A 14945-nucleotide genomic window follows, 5' to 3' on the forward strand; every position below is an offset into this window, starting at 1 on the left:
AGAGGGAGAAGAGCCAGTTGAGCTGAGTGAGGTAGCTGGTCCAGGCAGGCGCAGAAAGAACACAGGCTGGACAGCTCAGATACAATGTGTATCAACCCCACCCTCCCCCATCTCCTCCACACACACACTTCACAGAGCAAAGCCAGTGGGGAGGAAACCAGTCAGTGTGGGACAGACCAAGGCAGTGGTGCGTGAGGTAACAGGGGGATGTAAGTTGAAAAGTGGGAGATGAGTTTTCAGGGGATCTCTGACATCAGCCCAGGAAAGAATTGTTGGCCAAAGTGTCCAATTCATTCAGCACCGTTGTGCATGGACCACCCCACTGCTGGGAGGGAGCACACACACTCCTCCACAGCCGTAGAAGGATTGATTCCACGGTCAGAGAACTGACAGGAGGGGCTAACTAGCAGGCCCTTTCAGAGGTCCTGAGAGGCCCGGGCCACTTCCAGTTTTGGAGGCCCCTAGTCATCATAAAAATAAAAAATGACGACACATGAAAACAAAATAAGGCACCAAAAAAAGAGTGAGCCATAATTTGAATACTTTTTTATTTAACAAATGCTTTTCCGGCCTTTTTCTGTGCAAATGCACTCATTATTGAGGAAAAATCTAGCTTTCGTATAGTGTCACAGTTGATATTAAGCATGGCGAGCCCATTCAAATGCTCTTGTCCCATAGTTGAACAGTGATAGTTCTTTACCTGCTTTAACACGTTGAAGGTGCATTCACTTCAAGCCACCTCAAGCCTGCAAACTGACAAAAATACGCAGTGCAATTGTGATATTAGGAAACACCCCAGAGCATCCAAGTTCAAGTATTTCTTGAAGCAATTCCTTTGGCTTGCAATCCAATTTAAAGTTCATGGAATGTATTTGTTTGAGGAAGATGACCTTATCACTGAGATCTTTTGAGATTTCTTTGTTATACTGTTGCTGAAATTGTTCAGCTGCAGAAAGTAGATCGTCATTACTCAGTCTGTTGAACTGCCAAAGAAAACCAAAAAGGGTACAAATTAGTCGCAGTGACTCAAATTGACATGTAAGACCTGATTGAATAGAGTCAATGATGACAAGGAAGACATTGACCCTATAGTGCTGCTCAGCATCGGATTCAGTAGGTAAGTTGTGATTGGTGGAGAACTCAGATGAAATGCCAATATTTTGTGCTACTAATTTGGACTCAGGATCGCATCCCATTGTTCACAAATCTGTTGAATGTCATTGATAAGACTTTCAGTGTTATTCCTCTCAACATCAAGTGTAGCATTGCATGCTTCAATTACCAGATTAGTTTGGTGGATCATTGTAAGTAGCTTCATCCACAAAGATGACATCAGAATGCATTCAAATTTGGACATGTGCTTCTGAATAGACTGAAGTTCAGTTCAAGCCTGTGCAGTGAGATTGAGAGCTTCAAGGTCATTTAAAGCCTTTCTCACTGAATTCAAATGCTGTGCAACTGGTTGAACACTATCAATCCATCTAGTTTTGGACAGGAAGATATTGCTTCAGATTTCCCACCTTTGTGGACTGCTACTGAAGGGATTGTACATTTGCTAAACAGTTCCAAAGTAAGTCATTCCTCCTTGCATGATTCAGCACAGTGCACACCTACAAGGTTTAGTGTGTGGTTTCCATAGCTGGAGAAAATAGAGTTTGAATTATGCTCAAGCAGAACTGCTTTTACACCTTTGTACTTCCCAGTCATATTAGATCCATTGTCATAGGCTTGACCAATGCAAACTTGAAAATCTAACTTAAAACCTTCTAGAATTGCTAGTACTCAGGCAGCAATTTCTTTTCCAGTTTTTCTCGTGAAATTATCAAACAAAATAAACCTTTCTTCAGTTGAAAATTTTGAACTGTCTACAATCTTAACATATCGAATAACCATAGTAGTCTGTTCCTTGTGAGAACAATCTGGAGTGGCATCAACAATGATTGAAAAATACTTGGCATCTCGAATCTCATCAAGAATTGTTGTTTGTACAAATGACACACATAGCTCAATAAACTCGTTGTGTATGCATGTGGAGAGATAATGGACTTGCATGCACTTTTGACTCTCTTGTGATTCTTGAACACGTTTAACATGCTCTGATAAAAGTGAGTTGTATTTGCTGAAGAGCTCAACTATGCCTAGAAAGTTTCCATTTGCATGATCACCAATACGTTGACTGAACCAAAGAAAGCCAATCCCTGCTCAGAAAGAAAAAGGATGACGTTCAGGATGCGTTCAAGAAGTTTTTTCCAGTTATTAGTTTCTGTAGAGTAAATTCTCAACTGAACTTTCAGCTGATGCTGCCCTACTGGCTGATTTCCATGCAACATAGTTTTCTTTGTGTGACGTTGAACTCTCATGTGATGGTATTCAGTCTTTCAACTTCCTCCAACCTCTGTTGATGCTCCATCCTGATTGATCAGAGTGAACTGATGCATTTTCAACACTTTTGCTCAAAATGAAGTAGGGTGCACAGTACAGAGATTGGATTTCCGTACTCCAGCATAACCAGTCTCTAGTGCAGGTCTCATCATTTAGAAGAGTTTTGTCAGCAGACGAGTAGGGAAAGCATGATTATCAGCATCTCGTGGAATGTTACTTGGAATTTCAAAACAATTAATTTGAAGAAAAGATTGCATTTGGGCAGCATTGCTCTTGTCAATAATTCCAATGTCAGTCACAGTCAAACCTGTAATACTCACGAATTGCTCTTGCTGCGTAAGATCTACATCTTCCTGTTGCTGTTGAGTTTCTTGATCGCACACAGGATGTACTGTTGGCACATTTCCTTCTTGACTACTGTCCTCATGTTCACGTATTGGCATTGAAATATCACCTGTTGCAGTTGCAGAGTTTTCATTATCAGTAGCATTGTTCGTTGGGTAAGGTGTGTTTTCCAGTGGTTTGAGAAATGAAGTTATTGGCTTTGAGCTCTTAGCTGCAGCTTCACTCAGTTGTTTTCGCCGTCTCTTGCTTGCACCCCTTTCAAACCTCCTCTTCATAGTGATCTATCTGGTCAATATGTAGCCTATCCACGCTTGAAATATTCTGCTGTAAGTAAGTAGCTTATCTACACTTGAAATCGTCTACTGTAAACATGTACACAAATGCTGAATGGTACACAAATGCTGAAAAGCCTTAAAAAGAAGGAATACTAATTAAGAACACAAAATGAAACAGTCAGACAGATTATTAACCTTATCACTGAATCAAAACTCAAGCACGCAAGGTATAATATAACAGGCTGAGCTGAAGGCAAAGGGATGACATATATATAGTAAACACAGACACGGATACAGACCGAGGGATATTGTCCAAAAATTTCAAACGTGTGTCCTCATGAAACTCACTATACAAGATTGTCCTCACAAATTTTCACCTTGAATCTGGGCCTATAGACTATGAAAGCCTATGATGATGGCCAAGCTACCAAGCTAGGACTCAACCAACCAATCAGCCACCTCTTTTAGCTACCATATGAAGATAATAATGAGGAATTCTCACACATAAATAATTCCTTAGTGAACTAGACATAAAACTATAAAGACACTAAAATGTAACAATTCTCTACATTTCAACACGCACTTGATCCAGCACCAGCCACTAGTAGTGGTTTGTTTATATAATCAGCTGATCTGAGAGGACACGTTCATGACAGTCTAATCTTGTGCCATCAGAACCGATAGATTTTTTATTAATAGTTATGAACATTTTTAACTCTTTAATATGGAAAAATCTATATCAGTTAACAAAAAAAATTATGTCTTTTACCAAATCATATTTCTTGTTTGCTTAAATGTGCAGCTCTAAGCTGAGAGAGTGTGTCACATTTTGGTCCGATATGGATGCGCATAAAAACAAGTTGTGAAACTTATCAAATGCCAAAAAATTAACAAGTGTCTAAATTTGAGGCCCACTTTGAGCTTGAGGCCCAGGCCAAATGGCCCTCCTGGCCCCACCTCTGATTGGCCCTGCTAATTAGAGAGATGAGGTGGGTGAGGTAATATCTTTTATAAGGCGAATGGCCTTTCTGATAACAATCCCTGATAGGAACAGACTTTCACAGCTCAGCCGAGCTTTGCGCCAACTGAAAGGGACAGAGAAAAGATGACAGGGTAAAACCAAAGTCAACAAGATTAGGCCCCAAATCCCCACCTCACCCTTGCCTTGTGACCCCCATGGGCCATATGGGGGGCTTTGTATTGGGGGGGGGTTTCTCAGCTCACTGCCCCCCCAACTGCCAGTGGAGGGTTACCCAGCTGTTCACATCTGGCCAGAGCATCTGGAATCTTAGGTCCCAGCCCTGGAGGGGGGGAGGTGCAGGGGGAAATCGGGTCTGGGGGCATCTTGGAGGGTCTCTGGGTCACGACATGCCATCAAGGTTTACAAATGGGTCCTGAGCTCAAAAAGATTGAGAACCACTTCTCTAATGGCCCTTGCTGTCTTCTGTGTTTCAGAAGCCACCAGAACCTTGTCAGAGTAGTGTGTATTTATGTAGCTAGGCTGCGCATGTTGTAGAAAGTAAGTCAACACAGTTATTTGGACTCCACTATGTCCATGTGGTTCCTTCATATGATGTATGGTGCCTCAGTTTCCCCATATATAAAATGGGGATAATGATTCTGACTGCCTTTGTAAAACACTCTGAGAACTACTGATGAAAAGTGCTAGATAAGATCTAAGTGTTTATTAAGCACAACAGAGACAATGAGTGCACCTAAATAAAGTCATATGTTGTTGCCATAGGAAGTCACAAAAATGTCACTGGTTTCAGGGTTTCGGCAGCACGGATGTCACATGTATTGTATGCCCCTCCCCCACCTCTCCAACCCTGCTATTGTCCTTGCTGAACCTGTTTCTTGAATAAACACATGTCTCCAGGGCTGACCTTTTACCGACATTAAATTCTACCATACAAACTATATGCTCGGTTGGATCCAACCCTCATTTAGGACGACAGCTGGTCAAAAAACAGGGGCAGAGGGGGAATCCTGAAAATGTTCGCAAACTTCATTCCCATTTTCAACCAAAAATGTCATTCGGATTTCAGCCCGCTTTCTGTCCAGTTCACACCTAGTGATATTCACACATGCACTGGGCAGCCGCATCCTCTCTCACCCTCGAGGGAAGCAGTCTCTGAGATCTGTAAAGTTCACTCTGCGGAGCTCCCACTCTCCCCTTCTCACGTGCCACACCCCCTGGCTTGAAGTGGTTTCCCTCATATGCAGGGTTTACAGTTCGATTCAATGGCTCTCAGCACCCCCATGATACAAATTGTTTCAGCATCCCTGCAGCTGAGAGCAGAATTTGGCTCAGAGTCACTGCCACAAGGAGCTTTCAGTGTCAGAGCTAGATCCTACGCGTGTGTGGTACAACACAGGGGTGCTGGAACAATTTGGGGGGGGGGGGTGCAGAGAGCCACTGACCCAAACTGTAAACCCTGTATATCAGAGGTTCTCAAACTTTGGTACGTGAACCACCAGTGGTCTGTGGGGTGGTCCGCGGATAGTTCCCTCTAAGGTGCACACCTGGGCAGCCGCACATGAGAGAACGAAGGGCCACCCACCTAATTAGTGGAGCTGCACAGGTGTGCCTGCCACTAATTAAGTGCCTGGACCCTGGAGAAGACGCACATGTAAGGTGAGGTGGTGGCCTTGGGGGGAATTGGGGGTAGGTGGGAGGGGACAGTGGGGAGAGAAGAAGGGGTGGGGGGAATTTGGGACATGCAGGGCAGCAGCGGCCAGAGAGAGAGGCGACTTTCCCCAGCTCCAGGGCTGTGGCTGCAGGGGTGAGACCGCCCTCCTTCCCAGCCTCAGCTCTGTGGTGGGGAGAGACCCCCCTCCTTCCCAGCCCCAGTTTGGGGGCTGCTGCGGCAGGGGAGAGAGGGAGAGACCCCCCTTCTTCCCAGCCCCAGCTCAGGAGCTGCCGCGACGGGGGAGAGAGGGCACATCCATCGCATTAGAAAGGTAAGACTACTGATATTAAAATATGAGTTGTGTGCTTTTATTTGTAGAACAAAAAAAGTTAATTATTATTAAGTGTTTTTTTATATAGTGCTTTTATCCCAAGTGCTTTACTATAGTTAGCTAATGGTACAAACAGTTGGAAAGATCATTAAGTGGTCCACTGAGACCCTCAACAATTTTCAAGTGGTCTGTGAAAAAAAGTTTGACAACCACTGCTGTATATGATGGAAACCACTTCAAGCTGGGGGTGTGGCAGCACCTCTGCTCAGCTGCCCAGGTGCAATTGGGGCTGGTGGCAGCACTGGCTCCCTTATGACGCTCTGTAAAACGGCCCCGGGGCTAAAGACGTGCTACAGACATGAGTCCCAGCCTGGCTGTGTGTAAGTGAGTTCCAGCCCCCGGGGTGTGCGCTGTTACACAACCGCCTGTAAACACACAGCGTCCTAATGGCGAGGCCCTTCATTGGCTTTCCAGGCCCGGGGGGGACGCTGCACAGAAGGAAAAGCTCCCGCTCTGGAAGGAGGGTTGCAAGTCCCTCCCTCTTGTGGCGAGCAAGGCAGAGTCCGACAGAAAGAGAAACAGCCCCAGAGCAGCAGCCGGCTAATGCTTTGGCTGTCTCGGGGATCCAGGCTGCTCCAGGACAGCGGCAGGCAGGCGCAGCTCCCCCGCGCCCGGGCAGACAGGCGAGCCGGGAGGCCGCTCCCGGGGGCCCCGCGCAGGAGGTAAGGGGCGTGGGAGAAGGAAGACAGAGAAAGAAGACAAAGAAAAAAGCCCCGGAGGGAGGAGGCTGCCAGAGGGGATCTATAAGGGGCTCTGGTCTAAGCCCAGTGTTTCTAGCTGCCGTCTCTCCTCTTTCTCAGTCCAGCCTGCCCCAGGCTAGCACCTGCCCCACATCCCCCCAGACTGTCATCTCCCCCTCTGCCCAGAGACTGAGTCTTATGCCAGCCCCCTCCACTCAGACTATCATCTCGCCTCCTCGTCACCCCCTGCTAGCGAGAGCGGCATGTCCCCCAGCTCCTCACCCCCTCCCAATGCCCCCCAGACTGGCATTCCCGCCCCCCGCACAGATGGGCATCTTGCTACATCCCACAGGGCTAGTCCAGTCCAGCAGATACAAATCAGGAGTGTTTTGCCGTGTGATTAACTGGGGCCTCTGGGTTCAGTGTGCCACCATCTCCCCCTCAGCTACCCCAATGTTTTGTGCCATACCTGCTGGGGGAGGGGAGAGTCCTTCCTGTTGGACTGGGAGGGCGAATAGGTGGCATGGTTTGTATCTGGTGTATATATGGAGGGAGTTGGAGGAAGAGTGGATGAAGGCGTCCCGGAGCCTTGGGAAACTACTTTGTTCTGGGGTGTATAAAGAGGGAGCTAGCCTGGGAATCCAGGGGACTTTACATTGTCACCAAAACTTTGCACAAAGCAGCTTGTACCGTACCCGACATGGCCCTGGCATGTGAGCAGTTTACATGCAAGTTACTGAGGGAGCAACTGTAGGTAGAAACAGCGGCGACTGTGTCAGCTGGATTTACAGCAGTTATAATATTATTTGTATTACTATAGTGCCTATGAACGTCATTCACGGATCAGGACCCCGTTGTGCTAGGCACTGTACAAACACAGAACAAAAAGACAAGCTTCCACTCTAAGTGCCAGACAAGAGACAGCAAAAGGATTAGTTAGAATCGATTAGTCTCGTTATAGTTGGTATGGCAACACCCATTTTTTCATGTTCTCTGTGTATAGATATCTTCCTACTGTATTTTCCACTGCATGCATCCGATGAAGTGGGTTTAGTCTATGAAAGCTTATGCCCAAATAAATTTGTTAGTCTCTAAGGTGCCACAAGTACTCCTCATTCTTTTAGTAGAAGGATGTAAATTGACGGGGGTGGGGAACACAAGGAAACAATGAGACAATATTGGTCAGCATGATAGGCAGTGGTGTCAGCAGGTCAGCTGCCTAGCCATTTTCAGATTTAAATAGACATCATGGCAAAAGAGAGTTTTAAGGAGCAATTTGAAGGCGGGTAATGACTTAGCTTTATGGCTGTGGTGGCAGATCCTCAGTAGAGCTAGGCTAATTTACACCAGCTCAGAATCTGGCACTCTGTTGTGTCTTATTAACATTGAAACAGTGGAACATGTGAGGGCAAGCTGAAGATGCATTAATGTGCATTATTATTCCCATCAGTGCCCAAACATGGGCTACAAGGCTCCCAAAGCAGAAAGAAGTTGTAAGAGTTATTTACAACACATCGTTTGGACCTATTAGCTTCATCTGTGTTGGAAACTTAGTCATTAAACAAGCAGAAGAGTCAACAGCTATTTTATATTATATTATTATTAAGTTTTGTGAGGGGTGAAGAGTTTGCCATTCTGCCCCAAGGAAGAGAGGGGTCACTAGGTACCATGCATGAGGTGCCTTAGAAATACTAGAGTCAAAGTGTTACATTAGATCAGTATCTCACTAGCCTCTCTACAAGCTGCCAGTTGGGTATTTTTCTAGAAAAGACCAAGAGGCATTAATGTAAGGAACCCTTGTGCCAAAGGAGGAGTTATATTTTGCTACAACTGTAAAGAAAGAGTGAGGGGCAGAAACTGCTTCCGAGGGGCAGAAAGATGCTTTCCAAGTAAATGCACCCAACTGGGAGTTACAGGTTTGGCAAAGATTTACAATATGCGTTTGGCAAAGATTTACAATGTGACCCTGGGCAAGTCACAGCCTTTCGGAGCCCCATTTTCCCATCTGTACAATGGGGATACCATTACTTCTTTGCTTTTCCGTGTGGAGTTTGATGCTACAGTGATGGCAGCTAAAGACGTACCCAGGCTTAATTTAGTCACTTTGTGTAAGATGCTTTTAAACATCAGCTAGAAGTTGCTATAGAAGTGCAAAGTCTACCAGACTTGGTGCCCAGAGCAGCCCTTTCGTATTTCGCTCAGTTGTGCATGGCCCCCGCAGTACGAAAGCCTTTGGCTTAAGGACATTCTCTGTCCTCAGGCTCCTTCAGTCTGATTCACCACTCATCCATGAGTAAATATTTAATCTGACTAAACTCTTCCTCCCTCTCAGCCTTCCTAATAGTACAACATGCTGAGCAGAGGTTATGGACTGCGCCAAGGTCAGAAAAACTGACAGAGTTTGATTAAAGAGATTAACTTTCCAATCCTACCACCATAAAGTGTGAGAGGTTTCCAGTTACTGGAGCGGGGAGGGGGCTGCTCACGAAAGCTTATGCTCTAATAAATTTGTTAGTCTCTAAGGTGCCACAAGTACTCCTGTTCTTTTTGCGGATACAGACTAACACGGCTGCTACTCTGAAAAAAGTTATTTTGCATGGACGTCACTTACCTTAGCCCCACATGTACCTTTATCTTTCAGATATGCAATCCTAACTCAGCACCGACATTAGCAGTGCTGACTCATGCCGTGCTGTAATAAATACGCATGCATTCTTATACACTGTTTCAAAATGAAATTCTTGTTTCCAGCTTCCTTCGCTGCGGCTGTTTTGCATCCTACATTTTAGGTGGGTCATACACTTTAAAGATCTCAGGAACTGGGGAACTCATTCATTTGTGTAACAGACTTTGGAGCAAGTTAATGTTGTGCATGGGCCAGTCACAGACACTAAATTGCATTGCACCACTGTAGCCTATGTTTATAAACTTCCTTGTGGTCAGAGTCACTCACTGACATTGATGATTGTCCATAACAGGCTGAGTAGCTGGCATACATCATAAAAATAAACAGGCAAGGGAGTGTCTAATGATAATCATCTAGGGCCTGATCCTGCTGCTCTAACATTGGTGTAATTCTCACTGGAACCTATAGCTCAGTGGTTTGAGCATTGGCTTGCTAAACCCAGGGTTATGAGTTCAATCCTTGAAGGGGCCACTTAGGGATCTGGGGCAAAATCAGTACTTGGTCCTGCTAGTGAAGGCAGGGGGCTGGACTTGATGACCTTTCAAGGTCCCTTCCAGTTCTAGGATATCTCTATGGGAGTTTTACGTCTGAGAGAACTGCAAGATGAGGCCTAAAGTAGCCAAGTGAGACCAGACCCTCATCTGATTCAGCTCCACTGGTCAGTGCTGATTCACTCTAGCTTTGGATCTAGCTCTTGGGAGTTTAGAAATGAATAGTTACCTTCGTGTATGGTCTAGATCAGAGGTTCCCAAACTTATTGGCCTACCGCCCCCTTTTCAGAAAAAAAATTACTCAGCGCCCCCCTGGAAATCTACCTTCTTTAAGCGAACAAACAGAAAGATGCAGTGACAAATTTGCGTTCTTTTATGTATCTATATTTCTACCTACGTCCTACAATATAGTAAAGAAAGATGTTGTAAATAAGACACCTATTTATAGTATCGTATTGTAAACAAGTCATTACACGCACATATTCCTGCCGATTCATGCTGGACTTCCCGACAATGCGCAACACGCTCGCCTACCAACACTTGCTTGTTAAGAGCTGTTGGCGGACTTGACACCTGATCGGTTATAATTTGTGAATTTATTTGGAAAATAAAGTAATCGCCACAACTTTAACTCTATGTTACACAACAGATGAAACGTACGAACGGTTTTTCAAAATTTTCTTATATTCTCTTCTTTCTTTATGCTTCCACCGCCCCCTTATTTTTATTCAACGCCCCCCAATTGCACCCGAGGCTACTACTGCCCCCGTGGATCGTTCCAGCACCCCCGAGGGGGCGATATCGCCCACTTTGGGAACCACTGGTCTAGATAATACTCAGTCCTGCCTTGAGTGCAGGGGACTGGACTAGATGACCTCTCGAGGTCCCTTCCAGTTCTATGATTCTATGTCTTGAGTACATAAAGGAGAGGCCTGACTTTTCTCTACTCCTTTCCGAGGGGCTCTTGTGACCATTTCCCTGAGGCCCTCCATACGGGTGGGCAGTGGTTTGTCCTCAGTGAAATTGCAAGAGTGGTTAACATGGAAAATTGTGTGATAAGCAGCACTCTGGTTCCTCCTGTGTCTGATGCCAATTGACATTCCTCCCCACTTTGCCCCAGCTCTCTCCTTTCTGCACTTACTCCACTAATTCCTCTTCTTGCCTGATGCTGTGCTGCATGACATTTAGCTGCAGACATGTTGCCCTATATTATACATCTGTACACTCACTATCCCTCCTGATTTCAGGCCCACATGTAATAGTGGGGATAACATGCTTGCAACAGAGCATTAAACTAGGAGATGCCTATAACAAAGTTCAGAGTAGCAGCCGTGTTAGTCTGTATCCGCAAAAAGAACAGGAATACTTGTGGCACCTTAGAGACTAACAAATTTATTTGAGCATAAGCTTTTGTGTCACTTCAGTCAAACATTGCCAAGGAAAGGCCCCTGCCAGTATCATGCAAAGTCTAGCACCTTTGAATACACTGAAAGGAAGTGCTGCTGATTAAATCAAGGTTGTTGTTTTTTTGCTCACTTATTTCCTTTAACTATGTATCTCCTCCTCTGCAGTGCCACAAGCTTACTCTCCTTTTACTTAAGTACCAACATGATTGGTTCACATACAGAAAACCCCTTGCAAACAACACTTGAAGTTTATCTGCTTGCTACCATTTCCTTTGACTAGTAACAGATATTTTGGTATGTTGCCGTTATGCATAGGTTTTGTTTGTTTGTTTTTGAGCTAGAAGACATTCTTCATAGCACATTTATACAGTGCAGTTTTTGTACTATGCCCATATATATGATGCATGGAATAGTTAGAGGTCGGAGCTCATCTACCTTCAGATACATCTCACACATTGTGTATGCCCTGAGCACACGCAGATAAGTGGCAGGATATACTGAAACAAAGTATTGGGCCTTTACTTTCTGAAGCAGCGGCTAAAGGGACCACAGTACCATTCCCACATAACACTGAGTCTTTCTGGGGAAATCAGTTAGAAATAATTGCACCTCGAATTGATTTAACTGGCTACAGCATTGGGGATTTAGTCTCTCTGCCTCAGTTGCTCCATCTATAAAATAGGAGTAATATGTAACACATTTGCAGGGAGCATGGGGGTGCTTAGAAGAAAGGTTTAAACAAGTAGTATGATGATAGTGAAACAGACTGATGCCCACAAATGCCATCAAGGTTAAGGATCAGCATTTCCAGTCCCCCATTTTATTACTAACTCAGCCACAGAAATGTGTTGTAAGATGACAAGAGGGTTTTTCCTGTGGGATTCAGGCTGATTGGGAAGCTCTTCCCAACCTACTGTGACCACTGAAGTACCACATCATCCTTCAGTGTTTAACTCTGCCCCCCAGAGAGACACCTACATTCCCCAGGGCATCACCAGGAGTTGCTCGGGTAGATTTTATAGCACAATTGCACCCTTCCTCCTATAAGTAGGGTTCTGGCAACTATAGCTCCCTGCCACTAAGAAGAGAAGTGGTGAGTCATGAGCACCGAATGAATGAGTGTTTCTGAACAAACCTCAGTCATGCCCTCAGGCGTGCATGCCCAGGCCTTCTATATTTGAGCCAGGGAGGTCCTCAAGATTCTTTGGAACTTTTTCTTTGTATTGGAAAGAAGGGGCTAGCTCCAGCTGAGCAATCGAAGACAACAGAGCACTAGAGCAATGGTATAATTAGTGTTATGCAGCTAAACGTGAACTGCAAGTGTATGTGTTTGTTTTTCAAATCCCCAAAATACATTTGTAAAGTGTGATCAGAGCTGCATTTTAACCACACTTGAGCCCTACGAAATCCAGACTTCTTGGTCTCTGAGCGAGGGACAACACAATTCCTACCATATAAAGGGCGCTGAAAGACCAATTCTTTCCTAAACCTATTTTAGATTCTTGTTTACAATAATCACAACAGTCATTCACCGTGGGAGTGATTTTTCAGTTTCTTAGGGAAGTAGTTTTGTTAAAGCAGATTATTATACTTTCAACAGCTTCCCACCTCTTTTGAAATCCTAATACATTTTTCACGTAAGGATTTTTAAGAATTCCTTGCTTTACTAATATCTTGATTAAAATGGAAAGAAGTTTGAAAATCTAGTTTGATCCATTGCCATTTATGGTAGTTTATTTAAATTAGTGCACACACTACTCAGCTTGAACAATGAGATTAGACTGTTGGGTTTCACTTTCTGACTCTCATGCTCTCGTATGGTCTGCTGGGTTTAAGTTTCCATCATGAGAGGGGAATGTTTAAATATGCCACCCTTCCCACTTAAAACATTTGTGCAAACCTTTCTATTTATATTCAGGATTGGAACAGAGATGTAGGCTAGTGTCCAGGCACAGGGCCAGTAGTTAGGATTTTTTGACGTTTACTCCAGCTCCAACACCAACTTCCTTGGTTAAAGGTGCAGAAAGAAATTTGAAGATGGAAATCTTTATTAGCACCATATTTATTTGTTTTTATTTATATATCTATATATATATATATCTATATATATATATATCTATATCTATATATATATATATATCTATATATATATATATTTCTACAAATTGAAATTGGTGTCCATTTAACTATCGGTGGTTTCATTGTAAACTCCTGTTTTTAAGATCACCCAGAAGGAAGATAAAGACTAGAGTCTGCTGGCTCATTTAATGATCTGTATGAAATTTCAAAGAAAGGCTTACACTTATGTCCAAAAATACACGTACTTGTTTCTGGCATAGCTACAATTTCACTTACTGATTTTGGTTTGCTCAGTTCCCCTCTGGGAAAGAAAAATGTAACTAGGCAGTTCATAGATTTGAAAGCTAGGGGTAGCTTATTAGTGCCAATTTGAATTCAACTTATTTTTCAGTGAGGTCAGCTACAAAAAAACAAAAACTAATTGTTAATCCGAGAGTCCTGCTAAGACTAGAATTATTGTCAACAGCTTTACTCATTTCAGTGTCCAGTTTATCCAGCAGTTTGTAACATTCATAAGTCAGTGGTGTAAAAAAATGAGCGCTGAAGATTCAACTTGAGCATACGGGGTATGTGGATTTATCAAAGATACTCAACTCATAATGCTTCTAAAGTCAAACTTCTCTTCTGTCACCCATTAGAATCTTTACTAAAAAGTTATGGAGGGTTGTTTTGCATTATTTTTAAGTCTACCTGTGGCTTAACAATGACACTCAGCGCGTGTTCATCCTCACTACTTGGGCCTGAGGGATTTTGTGCTGTGTCCCTCTTCTCCTTGTCAAAGGGCCCCTAACATCCTCCCTCCTGAGATGCCGCTCCTGCTGGGAGTCCTGTTGAGGAGCTCACATGTGCATGCTCTGTAATAGCACTGCACACCAACTCCCCAGTTGGCAGCAGACTCCCAGCTTCTGGAAGTAGTTGGGAACCTGAAGCAAAAGGGAGGGTGCATGACAGAGTGAGGGTAGGATGTGGGAGGTTCCTCAAACAGAAGTGATAGCAGGTGGGAGGAAGGGACTTAGAGCAGGCATGAAACCAGGCCCAGTTCCTCCCTCTCGAAACATCCCCACAGCAGCAGCAAGAAAGCCTAGACGTTCGTTAGCCAGATCCTGTGTGACATATAGAGAGCAGGTAATTTTCAAAGGGCTAAGACAGCAAAACTAGGAGAGTTCCTCTCTCTGTCAGAGTTCTGGCATCATATCACTGTATAACATCAGGAGAGCACAAAGCCATGAAACTAACAGCATTTTCGCATGTTAGTACTGACCAGAGATAAGGAGGCCATACCATTAGTCCAACTCCATACACTGTCTCATTGCTTGCTTGGAAGGCAAAAAAATAGATCACAACCTTGCTATTTATGCATTGCTTTACATGCTTTACTCCTTTTTCTCAAACTCCAAGCCACCAGTATCATGGAAGGATAGCTGCTTCAGTAGAGGAAAAGTTGAAAATTCCTTCATGGCATAAAGTATTAGTGACCCAAAGTTTTCCTGGGCAACTACCCACTCACTTCTTTTTAACATGGCTAGGTTTAAGATTTTCAAAGCACTTTTCAGTTTGTTTTGGGGTTTTTTTGGTTT

At 44.1% G+C, this 14945-nt stretch overlaps 1 protein-coding gene across 2 annotated transcripts in view; it reads left to right on the top strand.

Moving 5' to 3' along the window:
• The first annotated feature begins 6484 nt into the window (after window positions 1-6484).
• The window catches only part of PLA2G7 (phospholipase A2 group VII), a 32511-nt gene continuing 24050 nt past the window's right edge, over window positions 6485-14945 (top strand). For both annotated transcript variants that reach the window (XM_024215741.1, XM_024215742.1), the window contains exon 1: window positions 6485-6688. The gene's annotated coding sequence lies outside the window, so the exon portion shown is untranslated. The remainder of the gene's footprint in view (window positions 6689-14945) is intronic.

This window comes from Terrapene carolina, unplaced genomic scaffold (assembly GCF_002925995.2).
Source record: "Terrapene carolina triunguis isolate 2854851 unplaced genomic scaffold, T_m_triunguis-2.0 Scaffold42, whole genome shotgun sequence".
NCBI classification, from domain to species: Eukaryota; Metazoa; Chordata; order Testudines; family Emydidae; genus Terrapene; species Terrapene triunguis.